Raw genomic sequence first — 27,926 nt, 5'->3', positions numbered from 1 at the left:
TTAACTAGGTGTGGTAATTGGCTCCCTCCCCAGTGCCAAGGCTACTGGCGAGGATGGACTTCCTGCGGAATAAAAAAAAAATGTGTTGGTATTCTCCGGAAGGAGCTCCTGCTACTAGCTAATTTCTTACTACAAGGGGGCCCCCTCCGGACTCTTTCCGCACTGCAGTGGTCGTTAGTATCCTAAGGAAAGGAAAGGATAAGGAAAACATGAACTCGTATAGGCCTATAAGTCTTTTCAACACAGACTATAAAAATTTTACGAAACTTCTTGCGAATCGCCTGAATTAAATAGTAGGGTCTCCTATAGGTTTAGATCAATGCGGTTTTATAGCAGGAAGACACCTCCAAACGAATAAAAATTTTTTATTGGAGGCATTGGACTATTTTAAGATTAATAAGGTGGAAGCACAAATCTGGCTTTTAGATGCCGAAAAGGCTTTTGACCTAGTATCATGGGACTGTCTTTTTGCGATTTTGCACAGCTTTGATTTTCCTACTGTTTTTATATTCGTCCTGAAACGACTATGAGAATTCTAAGGCACAGATTATTATTAATAACATAAATGTTGGGACATGTAAAATTAACAGAGGCACGCGTCAAGGCTGCCCCCTGTCACCAATTTTATTTGCTTTACTTATTGAACCTTTGGCAATTGCAATTTGGGGGAAAATGATCAATACAGTACCTGTAGCCGGAATGACAAATATAAAACTATACGCTGACGACATTGTCCTTTTTCTAAATTCAAATCCTACAAGTCGAGTAGAAATTGTAAAAATCTTTTCTGACTTTCAAAAATTAGGAGGTTATAGAATAAATGTCAACAAAACGGAAATAATTTTAGCTAACTGCACGGTAGACACTTTACCGGAATTTAGGCAGATTTAGAATACACACCCTAAGAGATATTTAGGAATATTTATCGCTGACAATTTGGAAGACTTGTATACATTAAATTACATACCTCTGTTAAAAAGGATTGGTTCAAATCTAGATCGTTGGAACGAACTTCCGTTATTAATAATGGGACGTGTTGCCCTAATCCGTATGTCTATCCTACCACTTTTCAATTTCCTTTTCAGTGCAGCGCCATGTGCAATTCAGGCTTAATTTTTTTTTCAATAGTGGATGCCATGCTTTCATCGTTTCTATGGGCTAATAAAATTCCGAGACTAGCACTTAGCACTTTATACCTCCCGTCTGCACAAGGAGGGCTGTCCCTACCAAATATTAGAGAATATTATTTTGCTACTTTTGCACATCAGTTTTTTTGGTTTTTTTGTTAGATCACGAAGCAGACAATTTTTTTAATGAGGAAGATGTTGTTGGAATCTAAAATCTATGATCCAGTACTAATTGCGAAATACCCAAAGAAGGTACGTTATAAGTCTCTACAGTAGTTATTTAAACAGAGAACCCAGCTCCTGAAATATTATGTTGGGGAGAGGGGTTGTCTGGATAAAAACACTGTGTGACTTTGGAAGGAAAACAGCTTCGAGATAATTGAGGACTTTCTTTTAGGGAATATATGGAAATCTTGGGAGGAAATTACTGGGGAGATCCACCACTCGAACACAATCTTGAAATGGTCCTTTATCACTCTCCACGCTGAGTTTAGAGAGCTAGACATATGTAGCTTATTTCATAATAGCGTCATAACGGAAGCATTGAATAGCGCGACGCAAAGGAAAATTAGTGTCTGGATAAAAAATCTCAAGGATGATAATTCAATTGTATTGTACAATAAGGCTAGAGATAGGTGGAAAAAGAGGGAAGACATTGAAATCAACAAATTTACGTGGGATTATGTTAACAAATTTAACAAATGCATTTTTAGAGGCGCTAACTTTAAGCGAATGCTATTCTATAGCAAATGATTGATTTATAGAACGCCCTCATTTCTCCATAGTATATATCCCCAAGTTGAGGATAAGTGTTTCCGCTGTGAAGAAAAGGGCACTTGGAAACATATAGTCTGGGAGTGTTCCAAAATACAGGAGTTCTGGGAGGAGATAGGAAAATATCTCAGCAATATGATCAAAATCAATATTACATTTGATGAATTAACTTCAGTTTTTGGTTGCTCCCTGAATTCCATTCCCTATGACGAGACCTTGTTCATAGCATCATTGGTAGCAAAATCACTTATTCTGCAGAGTTGGAAATCAGAGGAAGCACCAAACTTTTATGCATGGAAAGCAAAATTATCTAGGATCCAGGGAAGGGAAAGAAAGTATGCATTGAGATCAGGAGCCCTTCGGAAATATGATAAATACTGGAGTGTGTTCGAATGCTAGATGTCGCATGCTGGACATAGATTTTAATCTCTTTATTAGTCTGTTTTTAGTGTCAACACATTGCACTATGCACATTGCACTTTAGGAGTACTCTTAAAATTTTGGAATTTGAATATGACTATGCATTTAAATGAAGCTACTGGGTTTATTTATTCACTGGTTTTTATACATATTGTACTATGCACTTTATCTATTTCATTGCGTAAAAATGCCATGTAATGTTTTTTCATTGTCTATGAACTCTCAATAAAAAATATTTTAAGAAAATAAATCTGGCCTTTCCTTTGCAACTAAAAGTTACATCTTTCAGCGATTGATGCATATTATAAATCTCCTTCACAAACCTATTTTTTTTTTATTACCAGTAGTGAAAGACTTCCTAGAGATCACCAAGAAAGTTTTTTTTTCCTCCCATTTGAGCCCCTTCTACACCATGGGAATTGAATATTGTGCTTTTAAAATTGATGGGTCCACCCTTTGAACCTATACACAAGGTTACTCTGCGGCATGTGATGGAAGACTTTATTTCTGGTAGCTAATACTTCTGTGGGCAAAGTCACTGCAATCGCAGCACCGTGTTTACATGAGCCTTGCACAATCTTTCACGAGATGTGAGGAGAACCCACCCCACATTTCTTCTAACGGTAGTGTCGGAGTTTTATGAGAATCAAGCCATTTCCTTGCCAAACCTACTTCCAAACCTTTCCAATCCAGCAGAGAGGGCTCTTCAGTCATTTGAATTTTAAAAAGTTCTGGAATTATGTCCAGACAACCCAAAAAAGATAAGGCAATCTGACCATATCTTCATAAATTATTGCCCATTAAGAACTGGTCTTTTCATATCAAACTAGTCCATTTTTAAATGGATAATTTCTTACATCACATTTTGTTACCAGTTGGCAAACCAGCCCCTCCCTACTAAGCCTAAGGCACATTCAACTGTGGGGAAAGCAGCTGCAATGGCTCTTTTTACATCACATTTTGTTACCAGTTGGCAAACCAGCCCCTCCCTACTAAGCCTAAGGCACATTCAACTGTGGGGAAAGCAGCTGCAATGGCTCTTTTAAGAAATGTGCCAATTTTCTGAGATTGGTAAAGCTTCTCAGTTGCGATCATTACATGCCTTTACTAGACATTGTTTGTATTTAGGCACAGATGCACAAATGAGCCAGGCCTCTTTGAATGTCTTTTTTGGGTGGTATTGAGCAGTTTTTTTTTGTTGCTCGTCTGCAGAATTTATTAGGATCAGCTGGAATGGAGTAGCGGGCACAAAAGGATGGACTGCTGGGTGGCTGAGCTTAATTCAAGCTTTCCTTACTTCGCCTTATTTTTGTTGCTGTTGATTTACACCCATGCCCCAATGCAAACCTTCAACTCCATGGTTCTCTGAAAGATTGAAACCGCAAAATCAGACTTGTAGGAAGTAAGAAAGAATCTGGAGGAAAGAATATTGTCAGACAGAAAAAGAAAAATACAAATAGGAGATCACAGCCTGCAGGACCCTAAGGAAAGAAAATCCCTTTTATTATCCAGGAAAATGTCAGCTAAAAACTCAGTCTAATAATTATTTACAACCGTAAAGAAGTTCTCCAATTTGTCCTCTAACAATACTACAGAACGCAGTTCCGCTCTATGTAGTACCTTGGCTTTTCACTTCTAAAAATGAAGTCGAACAAATCTTTAGCAAATTATCACAATTCTCTTCCTTGTCTGCTTAGAGAATAGGACAAGTAGCCATAATAAGGCTCACTGCATTCTCACTAAGTTTATACCCCTGACCGTAAAGCAAGTAACAATCAGATAATAAAGACGGGACAGTTTCCGACAATATTGAGCAAGGCATCCATACTCCCCCTGATAAAGAAACCTAGCCTAGACCCTAGTCACCTTATTAATTATCATCCCATTTCCAAGTTGTCTTTTCCTTCAAAAACCATTAAAAAGGCATTAAATCGGCAAGTGGCTTTTTTTAATTTAGACGCTGGAGCTCCTGAACTACACTCCGTTAGGTTTCAGGAACTGTCACAGCACTGAGACCTCGCTGATTGTGGCCTGAGAGGCAGTCTGGTACATCTTGGACAATGGGGGCGTGCCGCTCTTATTCTTTTAGATTTATCAGCGGCTTTCGATACTCTCAACCATAATTTGCTGGTTAACCATCTCAATAGCATCGGGATCAAGGGCCCTGCCTTGTCCCTCCTGAGCTCCTTCCTTATTGGAAGGGTGCATTCGGTAGCAATGAAGGATTTGGAGTCTGATCTTTTTGTCCCGTCTTGTGGAGTTCCCCAGGGTCCTTCATTAAGCCCAACTTTATTTAATATTTGTCACGCCCCTGGCGTTCTTCTCCAATCCTATCAATAATATCTGTCAGAACTTCTGCAACTGTAAGCTAGCTATTAGTGACTGTATGGACCTTTACTGTCTTCAATTAAATTCTAACAAGACAGAGGTCCTTCTTTCTGGGAAGAATACTTCTTTCTGGACTCCATCTTGTTGGCCTACGGAGCTAGGCTCCCTACCATCTCCAGCAGGCAAAGTAAAGAGCTTGGAATCCTTATGGACAGTAAACTGACATTTGGAGACAAAGTGAATGCGACCATATCGGCAGGTTTTTACACACTCGAGATAATCAAAAAGATTTTATCATACATCGCCTCCCCCTACCTTACAAACGTCTGCGGTCATGGCTCTAGTTTTAGCAAAACGTGACTACTACAACAGTCTATATCTTAACATGCGAATGCAGTATACCAATAAGCTCCAGGCCTTTTGAGGATTCCAAAATTTCAATTGCTAAACCTGCCTTATGGAAGCTTCACTGGCTTCCAGTAAAACTGAGTGAGTTTTAAAGCTCTTTGTAGCACATTTAGGGCCTTACACGACTCCTGCCCCAAATTTCTCAAAGTGGGCTCAGATGGTACTTGCCTGAGAGAACACTATGTAATGTAATGTAACATCACACTTATATAGCGCTGCTATCGCTCCAAGGAGCATCTTGGAGCTCCACATCCAACCCCGCTGGAAAAGGTTGGTGGACAGAAGGCAACTTCAACGTATTGCAAGCTTTACACTAATGCCCTACAAGCAGCATCTGAGAGTGAGAAGATCCAAGTCTTCAAGGATTTCCTAAATTCACTCTCCTTGGCTGTATGCCGAAGTTGAGCTGGCAATTTATTCCGAGCTCTTGCTCCTAATACAAAAAGAGATTTCCCCCCTTTGGTGGCCAATCTGAATCTAGGAGTTACCAAGAGGTTTTGATTGGCAGACTTTAAACAGCGTGCTGGCAGATAGCGTTTGAAGCCATTAGACAGGTATCTTGGTCCTTGGAACTGGAAGGCTCTAAAGGTGATGACAAGCACCTTAAATAGGACACGCTTATGGATGGGTAACCAATGTAAGATCTTAAGCGCAGCCGAGGCAGATGATCTTCTCGGCCAGCGAAGTACCAGGCGGGCAGCAGCATGCTGGACTATCTGCAGCCTGTGGAGAACTGCTTTGTTGGTACCTGCATATAGGCTGTTGCAGTAGTCCAGTCTAGATGTTATCAATGCTACTGCCACTGTTTTCCAGGCTGCAAGAGCAAGAAGGTCAAAGAACTTCCTCAATGATTTGATGATCTGGAAGCAGGAGCTAGCCACACCTACCGCTTGCTGCTTAAATGATAGTTGGTCATCAAATTTGATGCCCAGATTTCGTGCAGAGGAGATGGTACTAGGGGGAGCTTCGGCATCTTCAGGCCACCATCGTTTAGGGGAAAACAGATTTTGAGATCCAAAGGGTAGTATTTCTGTCTTCCCTGAGTTACACTTGAGGTGATTGTTATTCATCCACTCCAATGTAGCCGTACGACAGCTCTTCAGGTTTTCCTCAGCGCCAGACAGCTCCCTATCCAACACCAGGATCAGCTGAGTATCGTCAGCGTACGATATGGTATTAATCTGGTAAGAGGCGATTAGCTCGATCAGGGGTACCATGTAAAGGTTAAAAAGTACAGGGCTCAGGCTTGAGCCCTGCGGGACTCCTGAGCTAATAACTTTTTCTTCAGATTTGAAGTCGCCTAATACTGCAACCTGACGTCTCTGGGTGAGGAAATTTTTAAGCCATGCCAGTACCACTCCTCCTATACCTGCTTTACCCAGACGGTCAACCAAGATAGAATGTGAGACCGTGTCAAAGGCCGCCGATCGAGTAAAATCAGGACGGCCTTCTTCCCTTGGTCCAGTGCCATTCGTAGTGTCTCTGCCGTAAACAAATGGGCAGATTCAGTCGAATGCTTGGATCGAAACCCTGATTGATTGGAGTGCAGGATGTTATTCTCCTCCAGAAAACTCGTAAGTTGTTTATTAACGAATTTCTCCGTCCGCTTGAACACCGCAGGGAGTAGGGAAATGGGGCGCAGGTTGGACAGGATGGTTGGATCTGGTAGGGCTTTTTTCTGAAGTGGCATGACCGCTGCACACTTCCAGTCACCTGGGATTTCTGCCGTGGCCAGTGAAGAATTAATAATACTATTGATAGTTGTATTTATCTCCTCAACCAAAGTCCGCAGAACCATAGGCGGGCAAGGATCGAATGGAGATCCAGATTTTATTGATGAGATGGCCTGATGTGAGTCCTCCAGGGAAATGGACGTGAATGAGTCAAAGCGTGGGAAGTTAATTGCCTCAGAGCCTGTCCTCGTTGTTTCTACGTTTGTCGGAGTAGATGGCATAGAAGGGAAATCCTTAACAATATCGGAGATTTTCTTCTCAAAATAATTAGCTATGGCATTACAGAGCGGGAAAGAGGGGGGAATTTTCTGAGAGAGTGCTGTGGGGTTGGTGAAGCTGTTAACTATCTTAAAGATCTCTTTCTGTCCCTTGTCGGAGGAAGAAATGACCTTTGAATAGTGTTTTTTGTTTGCCAGCTTGATTGCAGCATGATAGTTCCTTCGTGCAGATTTACTTATATATCACGGGCAGCCGCCTCGTAATTTCTTCGCCACCTCCGCTCAAGTGACCTCACTTCACCTAACTCAATTTTTAAGGCTAATGAAAACCATGGAGCACTCTTTCTGGTTTTAGTGCAGCTTGAGTACTATGCTTGAGTACCGCCACTAATGCAATTGTTCTTAAGTTCAGGCTCTTTCTTTTTGGTAGAAATTTAGTAGTTGGGGCCTGTAAACTCTGGAACTCCATCCTCCTGCATAGTAAATCACTGCTGGGTCTTTTATCCTTCAAAAGGTCCGGGAAAACCGGACTTTTTAACAACTAATAGAGCATGCATCCCTCCATATCACTGCAGCACCTAGATGCCTTCTCGTAGTTGTCGCAATTTATACAAATATTTAACATAACACGTGCTGTATTAATGAGCAGTGATGTCGTTCATAGTGTTGCAGCACCAATTCTATGTATTTACAAAGAATTATTTCATGATGCTCTATAGATTGCCTGCATGTAAGCCACAGATGTTGTAGTGTGGCCTAGATATAAAGCGATGCCGCAATCTAGACAGGCACCTACCATCGGCTGACTGCTGAATGCTTCCACTGCATGTAATTTAGTGTATTATTGTGTTTAATCTTATAGGAATGGGCTGAGGACAGTTTGGAGATTTGTGTTCCTAAGAATAATTGGGATATGTATTTAAAGCCTGTAATAAAATACCAGTTGAGGACAGGCTCCAGTTGCGTAGACCAGAAAGCATTTATCCGTATGCTTTCTTTTTCTACCATCACCTCTGGTTTAGAGGAATTGAGTGTACCCAATTGGCACTACTGCAGATGCGAGTCCTGCAGCATTCAGCTGGTAAATTTGTTTGGAATGCATTCCCAATCACCATTCATTCAGTAGGCAAGCTGTGTCCCCTAGACCTAAATATAAAACACCCAGAGATACGATTGACTCACTCTTGCTAGAGGTTCCTCATTGATGTTCAGTGGTCACGGTGGTACATATGTCCCAGATGCCACTCCATAGTGTATGGTATGTACTGTAGAATTAAATAGTGTGAACTAAATTTCTTGTGAGCAGACTAATTTATTCCGATATTTCGGTGTCTAAGTATCAGTGTCTCCAAGTTTGTAGTGTCAAAGTCCACCAACTCGTTTCGCAGGACTAATGCACTTAGATCACTGTCGTCTGTGGCAAAATAAAGGTATTCTAGCAGGAACACCATACTTAATGTGGTTCCCTGATTGAGTAGACCTGACCTGAACGCCATGCATGAAATTGTCCTCAAGGTAGACTGTCTCTTGGCAGCCAAGGTGCAACTCTTAAGAGCGCTAGAATCAGAGAGAAAGTAGAGTTGGGTAATGCTTCAGGGTCAGTTGTAGGTTTCTCAAATGGCAGGTACTTGTATTTACAGCCGCCTGGGAGTTTGTGATGTTTAATGACAGGCTGACAATTTATGTAATAGGATGAACAGTTAACTGACTGATCTTAGAAGTATTCCCACTGAACAATGGTGCCCCAGAAAGTTGATTTGTTGGACAGACTTTGATGCACTGGTGGCAAATGAGGAACAACTAACAGGAAGCATTGCATCATTGAATACATTAACCAGGGTGTTTTATATTTAGGCCCTTTTCCGGTGATCACATAACTATGGCCAGGTGGTAGTAGATGAAGATGATTTTAGAACCTATCCAAGAACAATGCTGATAAAGATCCTAAAATAAGCAGCAAATCATCACTTTTCAAGGTGCCCAAGTCTCTTGTGTGGCATCTCACAAGTCACACTAAAATGATAGCTATTGAATTTGGTTATCTGAAAGATCAGGAATGTAACATCAGCAGCAGCTTAGGTGCGATTTTCTTTAGATGTAAAGATAAGCCACACTGCATATACAAAATAGTCTGTCAGTTTAGCTGGAACACTAGTGACCTGACATTGTAGCACAGAAAAGCCCAGGTTAGGATAAAATGTAAGCATTTGGAGTATAAAATTCCAAAACGAAAGTAGAAATGATGTATGAAATGCAGGACTTAAAACGCATTAAAATAAGTGAAAAAGCTTATTTGCCGCACCTAACATAATTTTGTTGTTCATAGGTAACTGGATGATGATCTGAAATAAACCTTGGTTGAGTAATTGCAAAAGAATTTTCCATTTTAACATTCTTTGCTGAACTATAACAGGTACATTTTCTCCAGTTGTGGCGTTGATACGTTTTGGCACTATCAAAGATTTATATATGCTTTAAGACCTGAAACTTAAGGGGGAAAATGTTGTTTTTGTATTGATTGAGAGTCCGTTGTAGAACTGACACCTCTTCTTGCATGGCATTTGTACTTTAATGTGTGAGAAAGTGAGGTAGAAATTTCGATTCTTATCAGGCATTTTGCCATTAACAGTCTAATTTGGGTAGGCGTACAGTCTTGTTTGATACAGTAGTGCTGTGGCGGTTTACAAGTTATCTGCTTGAAAAACAACAGAATTTGCTAAGATGTTAAAAATGTGCTAACTGTCTGGAAAACAGCTGTGGGTAAGTCAGGCATTCCTGCAACTGTGATGCGTTTACTAGGCTAACACGTTAGTTGCTAATTTTTAGGGCAGCAAAGGATGCTGCACCAAGCGGTCTGTCCCATACACTTTTGTAGAAAGCAAATGTAGTGTGCATACATTACTGTCAACACTCAACCTGTAGAGAAAGAAAAAATAACAATTTAGGGATAATTCAGTATTTAGCTGTCCAGCTAGCAACAAGCATACATCTTTGCACATTGTCTTGATAATCCAAGCCTTCCATGAGTGTGAGTATTGTAACAGTGTAATACTTTGATGCAGTTTTCAGTGGCTGTATTTAGTCTGATATCAAAAATTCCATTTAGCAATTTAAGACTAGTAAAATGGACCACTGTAAAAATGTCCCAGTTCTGACAAAAGTGACATTCCTTCCAGTTAGCCACCTTCATGCATTAATGTACCAGAACAGCCCTCAAATTTCCTCCTTGAGGAGGTGAACTCTTACTTGCAGAGTAGCTCACCAAGACTTTCAAATATGAAATGTGCCGATGAACCCTGTGTACATAGTAGAGAAGAGGTAGTAGGGAGCATTGAGCATTCCAGGTAGCAGCCTGTCCTACTTTTCGAAAACAGTTTGTTCAAAAGCTCGCTCTGTATTGCAATTCGTTAATTCATTTCTCTCTCCCATTCACTAATTTCGTAACTGGGCTAAGCTAATGAGCTGATTCATTAGCTGCATTTCGTGATGCTATCCAACGGGACCCATTTACTAATCTAGGTTATCCCAAAATGTTGAGTACCTGACACAACGGCTCCAAACAAGTAGAAATTTACTGTTGTATATATTTTATACATCTGTTTTGTATTAACATTTGCCTATAAATAGCATACTAAGCAGAGTATTAGTTACATTACATGTAAAGAGATTATCAAAAACAAAACTTAACATATAAAGCAAAAGGTAACATTCAGTAAACTCATCATTGGTTTTATTGAATCACTGAGGTCATAGAGGCGAAGCACCTAACGACGTTAGTCAGTCAGAAAAACTTTTTTTCGGTTTATAATAAGCCATAAGCGTACATGAGCAAAAAGAGCAATTATACATCAAAAAATTTAAAATGTTGCCAGAACTTCATCGAACATGAGGACAAATCCTAGAGTCGGTATACAAATTAAAAATTCATCCATGCGCAAATATATAATTAGAAAATGTTTAATTTGATGTCCCCAAAGTGCATATTAAAATGGAAATGTAAAACATAATTAAAAAGGGAAAAAAATAGACTTAATTTGGTCAATCACAGATCTTCAGTACCTAGCTACCATAATCAAATTAAAGCTAAAGTGCAATATTTAGAACATAGCACAAGCATAGAGCTGAAATTAATTTACAACATTTCATGACCTAGAGTTACTTGCTAACCATGTTTTGTTGCCGGACGGCAGCCAAAATACATTTGTGTACCATTAAACAGACAAATTCAGCTTGTAAAAGTTGTGGGTACAACAGTGCAGGTCTGCATTTTCTTCTATTAAGAGACTTTATTAAAGGCACTAGCATAAGTCAAAGGTAAGTGTGACTTCAGCATTCTAGGGAGCCCAAACACCCACTACACAACAGTATTATATGTTATTAGTATCAGGAGAGTTGGGGGAGAAGGAGATAATGGAGGGTCTGTCATCCGTCTTGGCTTTTAACGTTGGGATCACTGCATCCTACTTTGTAATACCCAATCCGCTTCCTAAGAGCTTTCCTCTGCAATGATATTAGAACATCGCTTTCAGCATCTGTCCATATCCGCTACTCTCTCATCCAAGAGTCAACAGATGTGCCTGAGTCGCCTTCCAGGACTTCGGTATATGCTGCTTGGGCAGCAATCAAGCAATTATGAGTGCAAAACATATCTTACACAAGGCTAAGGAACAGGGAAGGTGATTGCCTTAGAGCTCAGAAAGGTGAGGTTGGATGTATGCCACTTTCAGCTTCCACAACTATTCTTGGAGAGAAGGGGGTCCAATCTCCAACCACTCTCCCTCCCATGATGCTGCCTCTGCCACTACAAGATGTGACTGGGCAGCATCTCGAAGTCACCAGTGCTCGTGGTCAATGTCAAGAACTTTCATTGCAGAGGCATTCCTATATATCTACTTTCAGAGGTATCACTCAATGTTAAGAGACCTCTCCACGTTTAGAGTGTTTCCACCTTTGATTAGAGTGGAGTGTCCACCTCAGTGTACCTGAAAGAGGATCAGACATCCATCTGCATCTCCTTTATCACCTGCAGTTGCTATTCCATCTACTGAAGATGTACAACCATGTTGTCTAGTGGAAATTGTCCCACCTCTAAAGGCTTGACCTCCTGTAAACAAGTGCTATCTTTCATTCATGGTATTCCCCCCACTTTTTGCTGAATTGCTGATGGACTTTGAGTGGGGCTTGGGTTCCTGCCAATCTGGTACACAGGGCTTGTGTTCCTTCCCTAAAAACTGCATTGAAGCCTAAACCCAATTGGCATCTCTGGCCACAGGTCAGCCCCTGCTAAATGGTACCCTAGGTGCCCAGGGCACTCAGACCAGAGAAGGCCCCTATTTGTGCCACCCATTGGGGCCCTGTACCCTGATCCTGTAATGGGGCATAGTGCTGCACTGAGTGTCTTGGTGCAGAACTGAACAGATAGTTGACATGGCACGCATCCCTGTGTGCCAAGCCCACAAAACACACTGCCCTGGCATACCTCAGTCACCCCTCTAGCTGAGTGCACTATGCCACTGGTGTGGGAATGGGTGCATGAGCCTTGTGCCCCTTCAGTACCCAGGCCGTACCATCCAATAGAGCATGTGGTTGGACATGGTGGACGATGGAGCATTTACCTAAGGTTCAGTGGATAAGTAATATTTCCAGCACACTCCTGAATCGGTGTGCACACCAGCAGTGGGAGGAGATTGAGTATCCTGCAACACCCCACTCAGAAATATTGCTAAGTCCCTGTAAGAACTACAATACTGAGAATTGATCCAGTGATCAACTGCTCAACAAAGGACAATGACTTTGAGAGGAGGTTCACAACCATTAAACTTCACATGTCTTTTACTGCACTACAACCAACCCACAGCACCCTAACACAGTGACAATACACCAGACAGCAGAGACGGCCCTTTCAAGGGAGGGCACACGAAAGAGGTACAGCACTGAGAGCCATTGGGCATAACAGCAAGTGATTGCACAGAGCACCCTTCCTACACAAAAGTAGGAGGCAGAATCCGAGTATTCCTCAGGGAATGACACAACAGCACCTCTGACAAGAGGATAGAAAAAAACTACACCATACACTTAAAAAAGGAAGTCACCGAACTGCTACAAAAAAGTACTATAGAAATGGTGCCACCGTAAGAAATGGCATGGGGATTCCTCTGTCTCCTTCCTATTCCCAAAAGCTGACATGTCCTTAAGGCCCATCCTAGAGCTCAGTGCCTTGACAAAGGACATCAAGAGACAAATTTAGATGACAACACTGCCATAGGTCATTCTACTCATCCGGAAACTAGGACTATGACAACAGGAGACCTCGAGGATGCTTACCTGCATGTGTCAATAAACAGAAGACACAAGATGTTCTAAAGATTTGGACTAGACCAGGTTCACAATGATGCCTTTCAGAATAATGTTGGCACTTGAGTCTTTACAAAATCCCTGGCTGCTGTAGCAGTACTTCTGAGAAGATGCACAATTCATGTCTTCCATTACCTGGACAACTTTGCACTGCTGGTACAGCTCTATGAGAAAGACAACACAAACATGGTCATGCAAACACCGCACAAAGTCTAGTTCTCCATCCTGGAAAACTCTTTCATGGTACCAGAAAGTGAAATTTGTTTTCTAGAGAATGGACTCGGAACAGAAAAACACCATCCCTGTGGAGAGGCAAGTGTACAAGCAATGTCAGAACAACTTTGCCTCTACCAGAAGGGGTAAGCTCGGACGGTGAGGACTATTGGGAAGTTCATGTGCATGATGGCATCCTACATGCCGCCCATTCCAAATGCCAGACTCTACCCAAGCCGGATCCAGGAATGGCTGCAGAGAAACTGGTCGCAGGCAACAGGAAGTTGGGGTCGATCTTGTGGTTGCAACAGAAGGAGTACACAAGGGAATTAAATGGTGGAATAACAGCATTGCAGTGGGCAGACCTTTCAGACAACCAAATCCCACTGTTACCCTTAAAAAGCTACATCTCACAGGAGGTTGGGAGCGCACATGAACAGACTGAACATCTGGTCCTGTGGAGCCTGGTGGATGCAATGAAATACTTAATTTCTATGTTAATAAATGAGGGGACGGCAAGCAAGATCTTTAGCACTATCTAACTTAGCACAGGAGATATGGACAAAAGCATTACCATGGAACATAACAATAATTGCAATCCACCTACCATTAGTGGAAAACCAGAAGCAGACCGATTAAGTAGGGCAAACAGCGCATCCCAAGAATTCGACGTAGACCCACATATCCTGCATGAAATCTTCAGAAACTGGGGAACTCCGCATGTGGATTTGTTTGTGGCAAAAGAAAACACAAAATACCAAGACTTCACGTCTAGGCGCCAAAGGCACCAATCGCTGGAGAATGCCCTATCGATAAAATAGTTACAGAGATTTGCATATACCTTGCTGCTAATCCGTCTAATTTCTCTGCAAATAGAGAGGTACATACAGGTAACCATGACCCTCATCGCTCCACATTGGCAATGAAGCATGGTTTTCCGACCTAGTGGAACTGGTGCAGGGAAATGGGATGCCGCTACCAACATGGGAGGACATCCTAATCATGTAATGGGGCATAGTGCTGCACCCGGAACCAAAAACACTCAGTTTGGCAGCATGGCTCCTGAGGATTTAGAAACAAGAAAACCAACATATAGGTGCTACTCAAACAATTAGAGGAGGTCTTTAAAATGGCGCGCCAAACAAAATGATCAACAGAGGACGCCACAGTCTTTAATTTACTCATGCACGTAGTGGCTATAGGGAGCTCTTACCACACGCTAAAGGTACACCTGGCAGCCATTGTAGCGTACACAAGGGCTGTGATGGGAAGGAGTGTTTTTTTTTTCAACACCTGTAGTCGGTCGGTCTCGGCGCCGCAGGACCTCGCCGGATCCGGGACGTCCCCGGTCGACCTTACGACCTCACCGGCGCCGACCCCAAGGGTGTCGCCCCCGGCGCCCACTGTGGTTGCCGCCCCCAATGTTTCCTACGGTCCGACTCAGGCGCCGGAAGGGCGCCGCTGGGCGCCGATTCCGTCGGCCTTTGGGGATTTTTATCTCCAGGAGGAGGCCCTGTCTGCTAATCCTGGTTTACAGGACACAGGTGATGAGGAAGATTGGGAGGGGTCCGAGGACCCTCTGGCACTAGATTGCCAGTCTCAACAGGACTGGACATATGAGCTTGGGGAGGCCAGTGGTCTTGACACTTCGCCAGACACTGGATTTAGCTCACCTCCGACTGTGGCTTCGGAGGCGGGCTCTACATATAGTGTAGTGTTGACGAAGGCAGCTAAGGCCTTAAACCTTAAGCTCCCCGTCGCGGCCGTGAGGACTAACCTCCTCACAGAGGTCCTCAAACCGCAGTCAAGCTCCAGTGAGCCCCTGCTGCCGTTCAATGAGGCCTTGTGTGACGTTCTTGTGGGCACTTGGTCCAAGCCCGCCACAGGTCCGCCTGTGAATAGGAACATGGCCAGACGCTACCGCCCGGCCCGGGGCGACCCATGCTTTTTGTCCACCCACCCCGAGAGTCTGGTCAAACTCCCAGACCGCATTCCCGTCGGCCCCGCCCGACAGGGAATCCAAGAGATACGAACAGTTCGGGAAGAAAGTTTTCTCGTCCGTTAGCTTAGGGCTGCGGTCTGTGAATACCGCCTGTCTCTTGGGCCGCTACACCCACACTCTGTGGGACACGGTTGCGGAGGTGCTGCCACAAGGCCCGGAGGAGGTCCAGGCTAAACTCGGCCAAGCCCTTATGGAAGGCCGAGATGCAGCACGCTTTTCTATCCGGTGTGGCCTGGATACCACAGACTCACTGGGCAGGGCGATGGCAACGACAGTGGCGGTTCGACGCCACGCCTGGTTGCGGTCCGCCAACTTCTCGGCCGATGTCCAGGCCACACTCCTGGACATGCCGTTTGATGGCCGTCGCCTCTTCGGCGACAAGGCAGACCATGCGCTGGAACGTTTCAAGGACTCCAGGGCTACGGCCAAGTCCTTGGGCCTCACGGCCCCACTCCAGCAATTGGGTGCCTTTCGCTCCTTTCGTGGCCACGGAAGGGGCGCCCCCACACGTACTGCCAGCCATGCGCCGCAGAATGTCCAACAGCGCGGTGGCGGACGTGGAAACCGCTGTGGCGGCGGTCGGGGACCACGGCGAGGCCAGTCCACACCCCCGGCAGCAGAGCCTGCCTCTAAACCTTCCTAGTCTGAGTTTTCAGGCCTGTGTAACGCCTGTGGGAGGCAGGGTTGGCCATCACCTCTCCCACTGGCGCACAGTCACTTCGGACAGGTGGGTGCTGCAGATTGTCCGAAGGGGCTACTTCCTCCCCTTCGAGGCATCCCCTCCATCCATGCCACCGCAATGCCACCGCGTGTCGGGGGATCACTTGCAAATTCTGCAAGAGGAAGTCACGGCCCTCTTGGCCAAGAGGGCCATTGAGCGCGTTCCTGGGCCAGAAGTAGGGTGTGGATGTTACTCCCACTACTTTCTGGTGCCCAAGAAGGGCAAAGGGGGCCTACGCCCAATCTTGGACCTTCGGGACGTCAACGGCATCCTCCGGAAGGAGAAGTTCAAGATGCTAACTTTGGCTCAGGTCCTGGCTGACCTGGACCCGGAAGACTGGATGGTAGCGTTGGACCTGCAGGACGCTTATTTCCACATCCCCGTCCTGCCGGCACAACGGCGTTACCTGCGGTTCACGGTAGGCCAAGAGCACTTTCAGTTTACCGTGCTCCCCTTTGGCCTTACCAGCGCCCCACGGGTGTTCACGAAGGTGATGGCGGTGGTCGCAGCTCATCTGCGCAGGCAGGGGGTGTCAGTCTTCCCCTACCTCGACGACTGGTTGTTGAAGGCGGGCTCGCCCCAGGTAGTCGTCACCCACCTCCAGACTACGGCCGACCTCCTGCACTTGCTGGGGTTCTCCATCAATGTGCCAAAGTCACACCTGTGCCCCTCTCAGAAGCTCCTCTTCATCGGAGCGGTTCTCGACTCGGCGCAGTTTCGGGTTTACCCACCCGAACAGCAGGTTCGGGATATTCAGGCTCTGATTCCCATCTTCCAGCCGTTATCCCGAGTCTCGGTCAGGTTGACGCTGCGGCTTCTGGGGCTGATGGCCTCCTGCATCCTTCCGGTGCATCACGCCAGGTGGCGGATGCGGGCTCTGCAGTGGGACCCAAAGTTTCAGTGGGCCCAGCATCAGGGCAACCTGTCCGATCATGTCTTGATCTCGGAGGGCACTGCAAAACAACTGCAGTGGTGGCTCACGGACCGCGACTGGGTCAGTGTTAGATCCCTCTCCCTACCCCACCCGGAGCACGTAGTTGTGACGGACGCGTCCCTCGAGGGCTGGGGGGGCCATATGGGAGAGGCGGAGATCAGAGGCCTCTGGTCTCCGGCGGAGTCCCAGCTCCATATCAACATGTTGGAGCTGCGGGCGATTCGTCTAGCACTGAAGGCATTCCTCCCCTCTGTTCAGGGGAGTGTAGTGCAAGTGTTCACCGACAACACCACCGCCAGGTGGTACTGCAACAAACAAGGCGGAGTGGGGTCGTGGACCCTATGCCAGGAGGCTCTGCGCCTATGGCAATGGCTGGAACATCAGGGCGTGACCCTGGTGGTTCAACACCTGGCAGGCTCTCTGAATGCCAGGGCAGACAAACTCAGCCGTCGGTGCATGATGGATCACGAATGGCGTCTGAACTCAGACGTGGCGCAAGGTCTCTTTCAGCAATGGGGAGAGCCTTGGTTAGATCTATTCGCCACAGAAGAGAACGCGCAATGTCATCAGTTCTGCGCGTTGGAATTTCCAAGGCGGCACTCGCTCAGAGACGCTTTTCGTCGCGAGTGGAGTTGCGGTCTGTTGTACGCCTTTCCGCCTATACCACTTCTGCCCAGAGTGCTGAAGAAGATCAGGTTCGACGCGCGACCAGGCCCAAGTGATCCTTGTGGCTCCGGACTAGGCACGAAGATACTGGTATCCCGAGCTACTCAGCATGTCAGTCGATCCCCCGATTCGTCTGCCTCTTCGGGAGGACCTTCTGTCGCAGCAGCAGGGGACGGTGCTGCACCCGAACCTGTCCAGTCTCCACCTACAAGCTTGGAGATTGAACGGCGACAGTTGAGGCCATTTGACTTGCCTCCTGAAGTCTGTGATATCATTCTGGCAGCCAGGCGTCCCTCCACAAAGTCGGTATACGCCTGCAGGTGGAACAGATTTGTGGCATGGTGCACAGCAAAGGCTGTGGATCCTCTCTCTGCACCCCTTTCGGAAGTGCTGCTTTTTCTTCTTTCCCTTGCCCAGCAGGGCTCTGCTCTGGGCACTCTTAAAGGCTACCTTTCTGCTCTTTCCGCCTTCTTAAGGCTCCCTGATCAGCCTTCTTTATTCAAGTCCCCCATCGTAAATAGATTTCTGAAGGGCATCACACACATGTTTCCTCCTGCTCCCTTTGTGATGCCCCAGTGGGACTTGAATCTTGTTCTCACTTATCTGATGTGTGCTCCCTTTGAGCCGCTCCATAACTGTCCTCTCCGTCTTCTCACTTTGAAGACTGCTTTCCTGGTCGCCATCACCTCTGCCAGGAGGGTGAGTGAGCTCCAAGCTCTTTCTTCTACTCCACCTTTCCTATCTGTTCATCCTGACAAGGTGGTGTTGTGTACACGACCTTCCTTTCTGCCCAAGGTTGTCACGGCCTTCCACATCGGGCAGTCCATTACTTTGCCCATCTTCTTTCCGCCTCCGCATCCCTCGAAAGAGGAAGAGAGGCTCCACCGTCTGGATCCAAAATGTGCGCTCTCCTATTACCTAGATCGCACACGCCAATTCCGGGTGGATGACCAACACTTTGTTGGTTTTGTGGGCGCGAAGAAGGGAAAGGCGGTACACAAGAGGACCATTTCACGGTGGATCATCTTGTGTATTCAGGCATGTTACTCCATGGCGAAAAAGGAGCCCCCTGCTGGATTGCGGGCTCATTCCACTCGTGCCACGGCAACAACTGCCCTGGGCCGAGGAGTCCCCTTACAGGACATTTGCCAGGCAGCGACGTGGGCCTCGCTGCACACGTTCGCAAGACACTACTGCCTGGACAGTCAAGTCCGGAGGGGTGGATTCTTTGGCCGTTCCGTCTTCCAGGACTTTCTGGTGTGATATTGGTTCGCAGACCCACCACCGGGGTTGGTATTGCTGGGTTATCTATTCTAAGGTAAGGAATCTATCACTAACGTGTCTCTTTCAGATGCACAAGTTACTACTTGTGTAACTATATATCTGTAAGAGACATTAGTTAGTGATAGATTCCTTACCGACCCACCTATCCTCCCCTTTCAGGGCCCTAGTTTCATGGCACCAGTGTTGGTTCTATCATGGCTCTGCGTATCTGGCGCGGAAAAGCTGTGTATCAGAACTGACGTCAGCGCGCATGGGCGGCGTCTAAGTACTCCAACGTCATTCCGGCGCTCACGACGCCGACGACGGACGCGGAGCCGCAGTCGACGCCTACCGACGCGCAAGGGTACTGCTACGCAAACATTTTCCGAATCCAGTCTGACGCCTGGGGATATTCTAAGGTAAGGAATCTATCACTAACTAATGTCTCTTACAGATATATCATTACACAAGTAGTAACTTGTGCTTCAGGTATTTACAGGTGAGACATGCACTAATGTCGCTCTTGCAGAAGGGAATATCCCCCCCCCCCCCCTGATGCCTTGCTGCTGGAAGACAAGTTGCTCGATGGGTACCTATAAACTAAAGCAGTGTCCTTGACGTATAAGAAACTGATCGATAATGCTCCGGACTCTCTCAAAGTAATCTGGGAGTGCTGGGGGAACGATGGGTTGGAACTTGATGACAAGAAGTGGCCGGAGGCAGTGGCCTCCAGTGGTTATCCCTGGTCCAATTGAAAATCCTCCATAGAGTCTGTGTCAAGGGGACTCAGCTCGTCAGAATGGGAAGGGGCAGATGAGACATGTGCAGAAGGCAATGTGGTCAGGACGGAACATTTATGCATATCCTGTGGGAGTGTGTGTATGTACAGAAGTATTGGAAGGGAATACACGCCTGGCTAGGTGAGTTTCTTGGACTTGTGGTAGGGATTGAGGCTAAGAGATGCCTTTTAAATGTATGGGAGCCCACAGATTTAGGCAAGAAATACGGTATATGGATCACGTTGGGATTGATGGTCGCTAAAAGGAATCTGGCAAGACTGTGGGGAGCTGGAACATCACCCAAAGTTTTTTTGTTTTTTTTAAACTTTATTTTCCATTTTTACATAAAGACAAATAAAAAATAAAAAACATAACAATGAAACTGCAATATGATGACATAAAATGCCAATTATGATGAATCTGGAAAAAAAAACTGTTCATTTGAAACATGAGTACCAATCATAATATCAAAAAGAAAACAAGGCGACCGACTACGACCAATATAATACACATAATGAACAAATCAAGCATGTGACATATCTGAAATTAATTTACACAGTCCGGAACAAAAATAATAAGTGAACTAAATGTGGTATAATCGTCTCCCCGCTACTCTTCTCCTGAGTCCGAAGAGAGCTATCCCACTCCTGTAGGGGTAATGCCGGACTGAGCCGGAGAATCATACGCTAATTGGCGCCGAGATATGTAGTTCCTGTATGGCCCCCAAATGTTGATTGGCCTGGAAGAATCGGGGAGTAGAGTGCTAAATTCCTCGCAGGTCACATTGCAGAACGCAAGGCTATTTAACCAAGAGCGGAGAGTAGGAGCACGTCTACTACCCCACAGTAATGCAATCTCTCGTTTTGCCAAAAGGAAGTCCAACGCAGCTAGCCTACGAACCTTCTTAGGGAAGTTCACTACATAACCCAATAGGGCGATCTCAGGTAAAGCAAGGAGGAGAATGGACAACATATCACCCAACAATTGTGGGTAAGGCCAAGGGACACAGCCAATGACCATAGACTCTGCCTAGGTCTCGTAGTGTCTCGCCCCTCACCGCTGAAGGCCCAACCGTTGCTCCTGAGGATGCGGGCAGCCAGCACCTAGGGCGCAGTGCAGGCCCGGCCTACTCCAGCCGCCACGCGGGCTCCCCCATTGTCTGGTCTGCACCCTCCTCACCGCTACTCTCCCCCAGTGCGACCCGGCCGCTGATCTCTCTGCAGGGGGGGCCCACACTGTTGCATACACCTTCCAGTTGCCCTCGTTAAGGGGCCCGCAAGTCACCAGGCCGTGGCCAAGCCGCTGGCGAAGCAGGGGGAGGGGGCAATCAGCACTCACTCTGCGGGGCTACCACGATGCCATGCCGCTCACCGCCGATGTCCAGCCGCGGCTCCCAGGAAGGCGGGCCACCCCTAGCAGGCCTCCCGCATGCACTCCGCCCGCGCCTCTGCGTCTCAGCTGTCCAGCCTGCGCCAACTTTGCCACCACTCTCCCCACGCGTCCTGGCCCGGCTGCCGATCTCCCGATGGACAGAGGGAGGGGGGAGCACAGCGGGCACAATGGAGCCCCACGCTCCCCTCCAGGCGCCGCCGCAAACCAAACCCCAGGCAGCAGGACGCGGGGGCAACCACCCGCACTGCCGTAACACCGGGAACAACCCGGCAGACAGAACTGAGCACTCCCCCCGCCGTGTACTCACCGAGGGGGGCAGCATCCAATGTCGTTCCTGGGCCAGTCTGCCCCGCACACAGCCTCGATTCCGGTCGGCGCTCCTCCGCTGGGTTTAAGCCATCAGCCGTGCAGTCCCGGACCCTCTAAAATCGAGGTCCCGTCTTCTCAGACTCCCACTAGGCCGCAGCACGCCGGACCAGCTGCCTTCGTCTACCGGCACCGCAACCACTCAGCAGGGGAACCGGACTGTCTCGGCCGGCTACCAAAGGAAGGATATCCCCTCAAGGACCACCAAAGCGCCCAAGGGAGCAAGGATGAATGCCGGATAAGTGCTGAGCTTTACGGAGCTAACTAGCACAAGTCCGCCATGATGGCCTGCCTAGCCACGCCCACATGCAGATCAAGTTTAGTATAGAAGTTAGGTCTTTAACTTTATCCAACAGTACTGGAATAAGTGGAAGGGATTACTGGTTCTGTAAAGTGATGTTATAGAGAGCCCTGTAATAAATGCAGATTAGAAGCTCCCACTCCTTCTTTTAAGGGACAACAAATAGGCTACCGGAGATTTTGATGGGAGAATAAATCCATTCTGGAGATACTTACCTAAGTAACTCCGTAGGAATATATTCTCTTGCTCTGTGAACGCATATTTCCGACTACATGGTATTTTAGCACCGGAAACCAGATCAATTTGGCAATCATATGCCCAGTATGAAGGTAAAGTTTCTGCCTGACTTTTGCTGAAGACATCATGAAAGTTTTTATAATCTGTAGGTAATGTTATATATTGGTCAGCAGCTGTTGAGATGAAATGTGTGATTACTGGAACTCTGGTCATCAAAGGTACCAGTTTTAGACACTGTTTTAGGGAAGATTGGCCACAACAACTTAAGAGAAACTTCACGTTCCTTTTAGGTTTAAGTATTTTATTAAGTAAGTACAGTGGTACAGCAGTGAAAAACAAGAAAGAAACCAGGCGATAATAGACAGTTCCTAGCGTGAAAAATTGATGCTTTCTCCAGAGCTCACCGCCACCTGCAAAGTTCTACAGTCCTAGCTAGGCGAGAGCCGCCATGGGTGGCGTCCTCGAGCATTGCATTCGAATGTCGATCAGAAAGCAAATAACAATCCCTCTGTACTTCACATTTAATGTAACAAACTACCCCAACAGCCCCCCATGCCCACCCCCTTTCCCACCCCCTCACTCTCCGTCCGGTGTTGTGCGAGGAAGATCTCAGAAACTCACAAGTCCTCTCCTGCCATCTACCTAACATGCGTACCCGACCCTCCCGCTTCCTACTGGCCGTTCAAGTGATCGGTGGTGTAAGCCTAAGGAGTCTCAGGTATCTGGGGCACGTAAGCTCCCTGAATTCAGTAGCCAGTAAAGTATGGAATGGTTGCCACAGCTCTGTGAATTGGTCGACCTCCCCAGCCAGTGTAAGCGAAATTTTCTCCATGCCCAGTACGTGCCACAGCCTGTGTAGCCAACCCGTGATCGAGGGAACAGTGGAAGTGCGCCAGTGTATTAGAATGTTCTGCACAGCTGAGCCCAAAGCGATGGCTATGTGTCTCCCTCTCCGGGATTTCAACGGGAACATTAAGGCATTAGGCAGGCCCAGTAGGGTATAGGCCGGGAAACGAGGTAGCTCTATATCAAAACATTTATCAATTTTGTCTATCACCTCCTTCCAGTAGTCCTGTATCAGTGGGCATTACCATAAGATATGCGTCAGTGTCCCAGTGTGCCCACAAGCGCGCCAACATGTAATGTCTATGAGCCTGTTCATTTCGTGCAAGCGTTCGGGAGTGCGATACCAGTACGTTGACACCTTGGTGAAGGTTTCTGTGAGCCCCACATGATATGCAGAATGTCGCGCTCGGTATGAGATTTGCTCCCATTCCTTGTGGCTAAGTGTTCTCCCCAGTTCCCTGTTCTATCTCTCCCTACCAGGATTATAGATGTGTGTGGGTGGAGGCTGTAGCATTTTATATAGATCTGATATGAGTTTTGCATCCGATGTGCGCGTCGCCATCCATCGCTCATAAGGGAGCAGGTCCCTGTCCGCCGCGTCCCGCACCTGCGGTTGTAGTGCCCAGTGTCTGACTTGCCAATATCTCATCCTATCCGCCTCGGCCAGCTGGTAACTCTCTTTAAGGTCCTCAAAGGGGAGGATCCCATCCCTCCCGTACACATGAAAAAGCGCTCTGCAGCCTTTCTCTCGCCAGTGCGCAAAGGCACCCGGTTCCGTCCCTGGCGTGAAGTCTGGATTGTCCACAATAGGAGTGAACGGAGAGGGGAACGAGGTAAGCTCGAATAGTTCACTAGTGGCATCCCATACCCTCAGCGGCACCCTAGTAACATAGGAGGCGTAGAGATTCGGGGGTCTGTGTTGTCTGCGCAGGAATGGTATTTCCTGCAATGGCCGGCCCGCTACTGCCTGATCCTGGAAGAGCCAGTGCTTGTCCGACTCCCATCTGCTCCATTCCACCAGGTACCTCAACTGTGACGCCTGGAAATATTTGTAAAGGTCAGGGACTACCAGTCCACCCGCTTCCGGCGCTAGAGTCGTCAATGCTCTCTTCATTCGGGTTTACGGCCTTGCCAGACGAATTGGGATAGAGCAGTCTGCATCATCTGTATCCAGCCTTTAGGGGGCTGCAGCGGAAGTGCCCGGAAGAGATATAGGATCTGTGGTAGCACTGTCATCTTCAGTGCCGCTATCCTGCCTAGCCACGATATCGTCCCCTTGTTCCACCTCCCCAGTTCCTCTTTCACTTTCTTGCCTAACGTCTCGTAATTAACCGCCACCGTCGCCGACAGCGTGGGAGCCAGCAGGATACCTAAATAAGGCACGTGGTCCCGCGACCACCTTAGTGGGTAACGCCTCTGCAAATCTCGTCTCGTCCCAGGTGTCAGGGAGATATCCAATGCCGTAGATTTCCCCATATTCATCTTAAACCCGGCCGCTCTCGCGAAAGCCCCGAGCTCTCCCATACACGCGGGTAAAGCCCTCTGCGGATTCTCTAGCGTAAAAATGACATTGTCTGCTTATAAGCTGACCGTGTGGGTATAACCCCCCATCCGCACCCCCGTAGCATCTGGATTTTGTCTCACTCTCTGGGCAAAGGGCTCCATGTAGAGAGCGAAGAGTAGAGGAGATAGCGGGCATCCCTGTCTCATGCCGCGTTCAATATAAAAGCGCTTCGATCCACAGCCATTGACGCGCACCGCCGCCGACGGGAACTTATAACAATTAAAGACCATGCACCTAAATTTCTCCCCTATGCCCAATCGAGCCATCACCCGCTCAAGATACGGCCAGTGCACCCGGTCAAACGCTTTTTCGGCGTCGACCGAGAGGAGCATCCTTTCCCCAGGGATTCGCGAAGCTTTTTCCAGTACGTGCACTAACCGCTTGGTATTATCCACCGTTTGCCTGCCGGGTACAAAGCCGGACTGGTCCGGTTCAATCAGCCCGGGGAGATACTGTGCCAACCTCGCAGCCAGGACCCCCGTGTAGATTTTAAGGTCAACGTTTAGGAGGGAAATCGGTCTGTACGAGCCACACTGAGCCCTGTCCTTCCCTGGTTTTGGTATGACTGATACCGTGGCCTGCAGGAGATCCGGTGGGATAGCACCGGGGCAGTCGAAAGAGTTAAACAGCTTGGTCAATATTGGAGCCAAGGTAGTGCAAAACGTCCTATAGAAGAGGGTGGTGTATCCATCTGGTCCCGGAGCCTTCCCGAGTTTCAGCCTAGCGATCGTCGTAATAACCTCTTCTATCCTAATCTCTCGGTCCAGGTAGTCAGTCTGTACTTGAGCTAGGGACGGGAGAGTCACTGAGTCCAGATATTCATCAGGGTCCCCAGTCGTTGTGCCGTCCTCCGCATAGAGCTCAGAGTAGAACTGTCGAAAAACTTCAGCTATTTCGATGTCTTCTGTGACTGTGCGCCCACCTGGCACCGCAAGTTCTTTGACTCGACGGCATTGGTGTGCGATTCTGAGCTTAGCTGCTAATAACCGGCCACAACGATCCCCTCCCGTGTAATATGCGTGTTTCAGACGGAGAGCCGCACATTCAGCTCTGTCCAGGTCCAGAGACGACAGGAGTTTCCTCGCCGCCTTCAGTTGTTTCCAAATTCTAGGAGCCCCCGTTCGCCGATGCACCTGCTCTAATTCCCTGACCTTGAGCGTGAGTTCTTCCCGTTTAACTTTCCTCTCCTTATTTTCGGTTGCCGATATTGTTATAAATTCTCCCCGTAGAACCGCCTTAAGCGCTCCCCATTGAGTCGCCAATGTGGTGTCGGGGTTAGAGTTATGCAGTTGAAATTCAGTCACTGCATCGGTGATACGCTGCACCACAACTTTTTTGTGTAGAAGAGTGTCCCGCAGACGCCAGACTCCGCGCAATGTGTTTTCATAGAGTTCGACAGTTCCCCGGTCTGTGGAAAGCGCTGCGCTGATCTGTCTAGTGAGGAATCAAACACCAGTTTCAGGTCCCCCCCAGAATGAGATGCCTGTCAGGAGATGCTGTGACATCTATCAATGTAGTGTGGAGGAAATGTTCCTGACGCTCGTTTGGGCAGTAAACCGACCCCACCGTGAATTGCAGAAGCCCCAACTTAAATCTGTACGCCAGCATTCTCCCTTTTTGCTCAGCTAATTTGTGTAGCACCTCACCCCTAAAAGATTTAGATACCAATATAGCTACTCCTGCCGTTTTAGTGGTGTTGGAGGAAAAGAACTGTGTGGGGAAGGAGCGGGACCGTAACCTATGACAGTCACCAACCAGCAAGTGCGTTTCTTGCAGCAGACAGATGTCTGCCTGTGAGGCCTCTAACAAGGAGAGAACCACCCTACGTTTCGTGGGATTGTTTAGCCCTTTCACATTCAAAGTCACTACTTTCAATCCTGCCATACCAGATTAATGTAACCTTCCAGCACCTGACGAGCACAAGCAGCAAGTGCCAATCCTGCCTTCGGATCGGCCTGTGAGGTCTGGCTAAGCTGAGCGAACATAACAGAAGCACCGGACAGAGCTTCCCCGAACTCCCCCCACCCGGATCCCAAGGCCCCCGAACCCCAACTCCCCGACCCCCGCACTCCCTTCCCCCTTACCCCAACTTGAACCTTCCAACCCATCCTTCTCAACCGTCTGTAGTCCAAGTAGTCCCAGGCCTGCCCCTCTCGGACAAGTCTGTGGTGAATTACCTTCGTGGGCGACTTGCCACCAGCACCCCTCCCTCGCCTTCCCGCGCCCCCCGCCCCCAAAGCCAGCTCCATCAGTAATGCATTGTCAATCTCCCCCCGGAGTCACGTTATGCGGTTAGTGCCACTTCATCCTCAACCACCGAGGTCTCGGCTGCTGTTCAAATTGCGTCCGCCATCCCAGATCTGATTGTGGGCGAATTCGGTCTCTGTGAGGCACTCTGTGTCCTGCGTCTCGAGACTCTCCGCCAGCCACCATCAGTTGAGTTCCTCCTCCTCTGTGGCGTGGACGATTCCTCCTCCTCTGCTGTGATCCCTAGTACTTCGCAGACATCTTGAAGAGACCGTAGCTGGTGCGACTCTCCATTCCATCGGAATATGAGGCGAAAAGGGTGCCCCCATGAGTAGGGCGTATCGTGTTGTCTCAGGAAGTCTGTTGCAATCTTGAATGCCCTGCGCTTCTGGAGCGTGGTCGCAGCGAGGTCTTGATATAGCGCTACTTGGTGACCTCTAAATGGTATTGTCTGTTTCTTCCTTGCTTCATACATAATCCGCTCTTTCAGTGGAAAGTCAGGAAGGAAAGCCAATACATCCGGTGGGGGCCCAGTTGCACGCCGTTGCGGGCCTACTCTGTGAGCCCTATCTATCTTGACGGGGAAATCCGCAGGTTCGCCAAGGACAGTGCGGAATAGTTCCTGCAAATAGGCCACTATGCCGGAGGTCTCTTCTGTGGACGGCACTCCCCAGACTCTAATGTTGTTTCGTCTTGATCTGTTTTCCAGATCTTCATTATGCAGTTAAAGGTCTATGTGTTGGTCCCTGAGGCGGAGTACCTCCTGCTGTAAGTGCGTAATCTCATCGTCCTGTCTTTGCATGGAGCTCTCAACTGCTTCTACCCTCTCCCCGAGTCCATCCACTTCTCTGCGTAGTTCCCGCACTTCACCGGCCACCTCCTTTTTCAACTCTTGAAAGTCTTCCCTCAATGTCCCGAAGAGGGATTCTAAAAAAGATCTGGTGACCGGGGGCTCTCCGCTGTTTCCCCCTTGAGATCCGCATGCGCCTCCCGACTGTGTTGAGGTCTTGTCTCCTTTGCTTGGTGGTTTATT

General features: G+C 47.5%; 1 long non-coding RNA gene across 1 annotated transcript in view; it reads left to right on the top strand.

Moving 5' to 3' along the window:
• Positions 1–27,926, top strand: part of LOC147662879 (uncharacterized) — a 116,912-nt gene that overhangs the window by 74,367 nt on the left and 14,619 nt on the right. The window contains exon 4 of the long non-coding RNA XR_015305479.1: positions 9,335–9,421. This is a non-coding gene — a long non-coding RNA (uncharacterized LOC147662879). The remainder of the gene's footprint in view (positions 1–9,334; positions 9,422–27,926) is intronic.

Source organism: Lissotriton vulgaris, unplaced genomic scaffold (genome assembly GCF_964263255.1).
Source record: "Lissotriton vulgaris unplaced genomic scaffold, aLisVul1.2 SCAFFOLD_492, whole genome shotgun sequence".
In the NCBI taxonomy this organism is placed as follows: Eukaryota; Metazoa; Chordata; class Amphibia; order Caudata; family Salamandridae; genus Lissotriton; species Lissotriton vulgaris.
The sequence above is the reverse complement of the archived record's forward strand: the minus strand, read 5'-3'. Positions and strand labels throughout refer to the sequence as shown.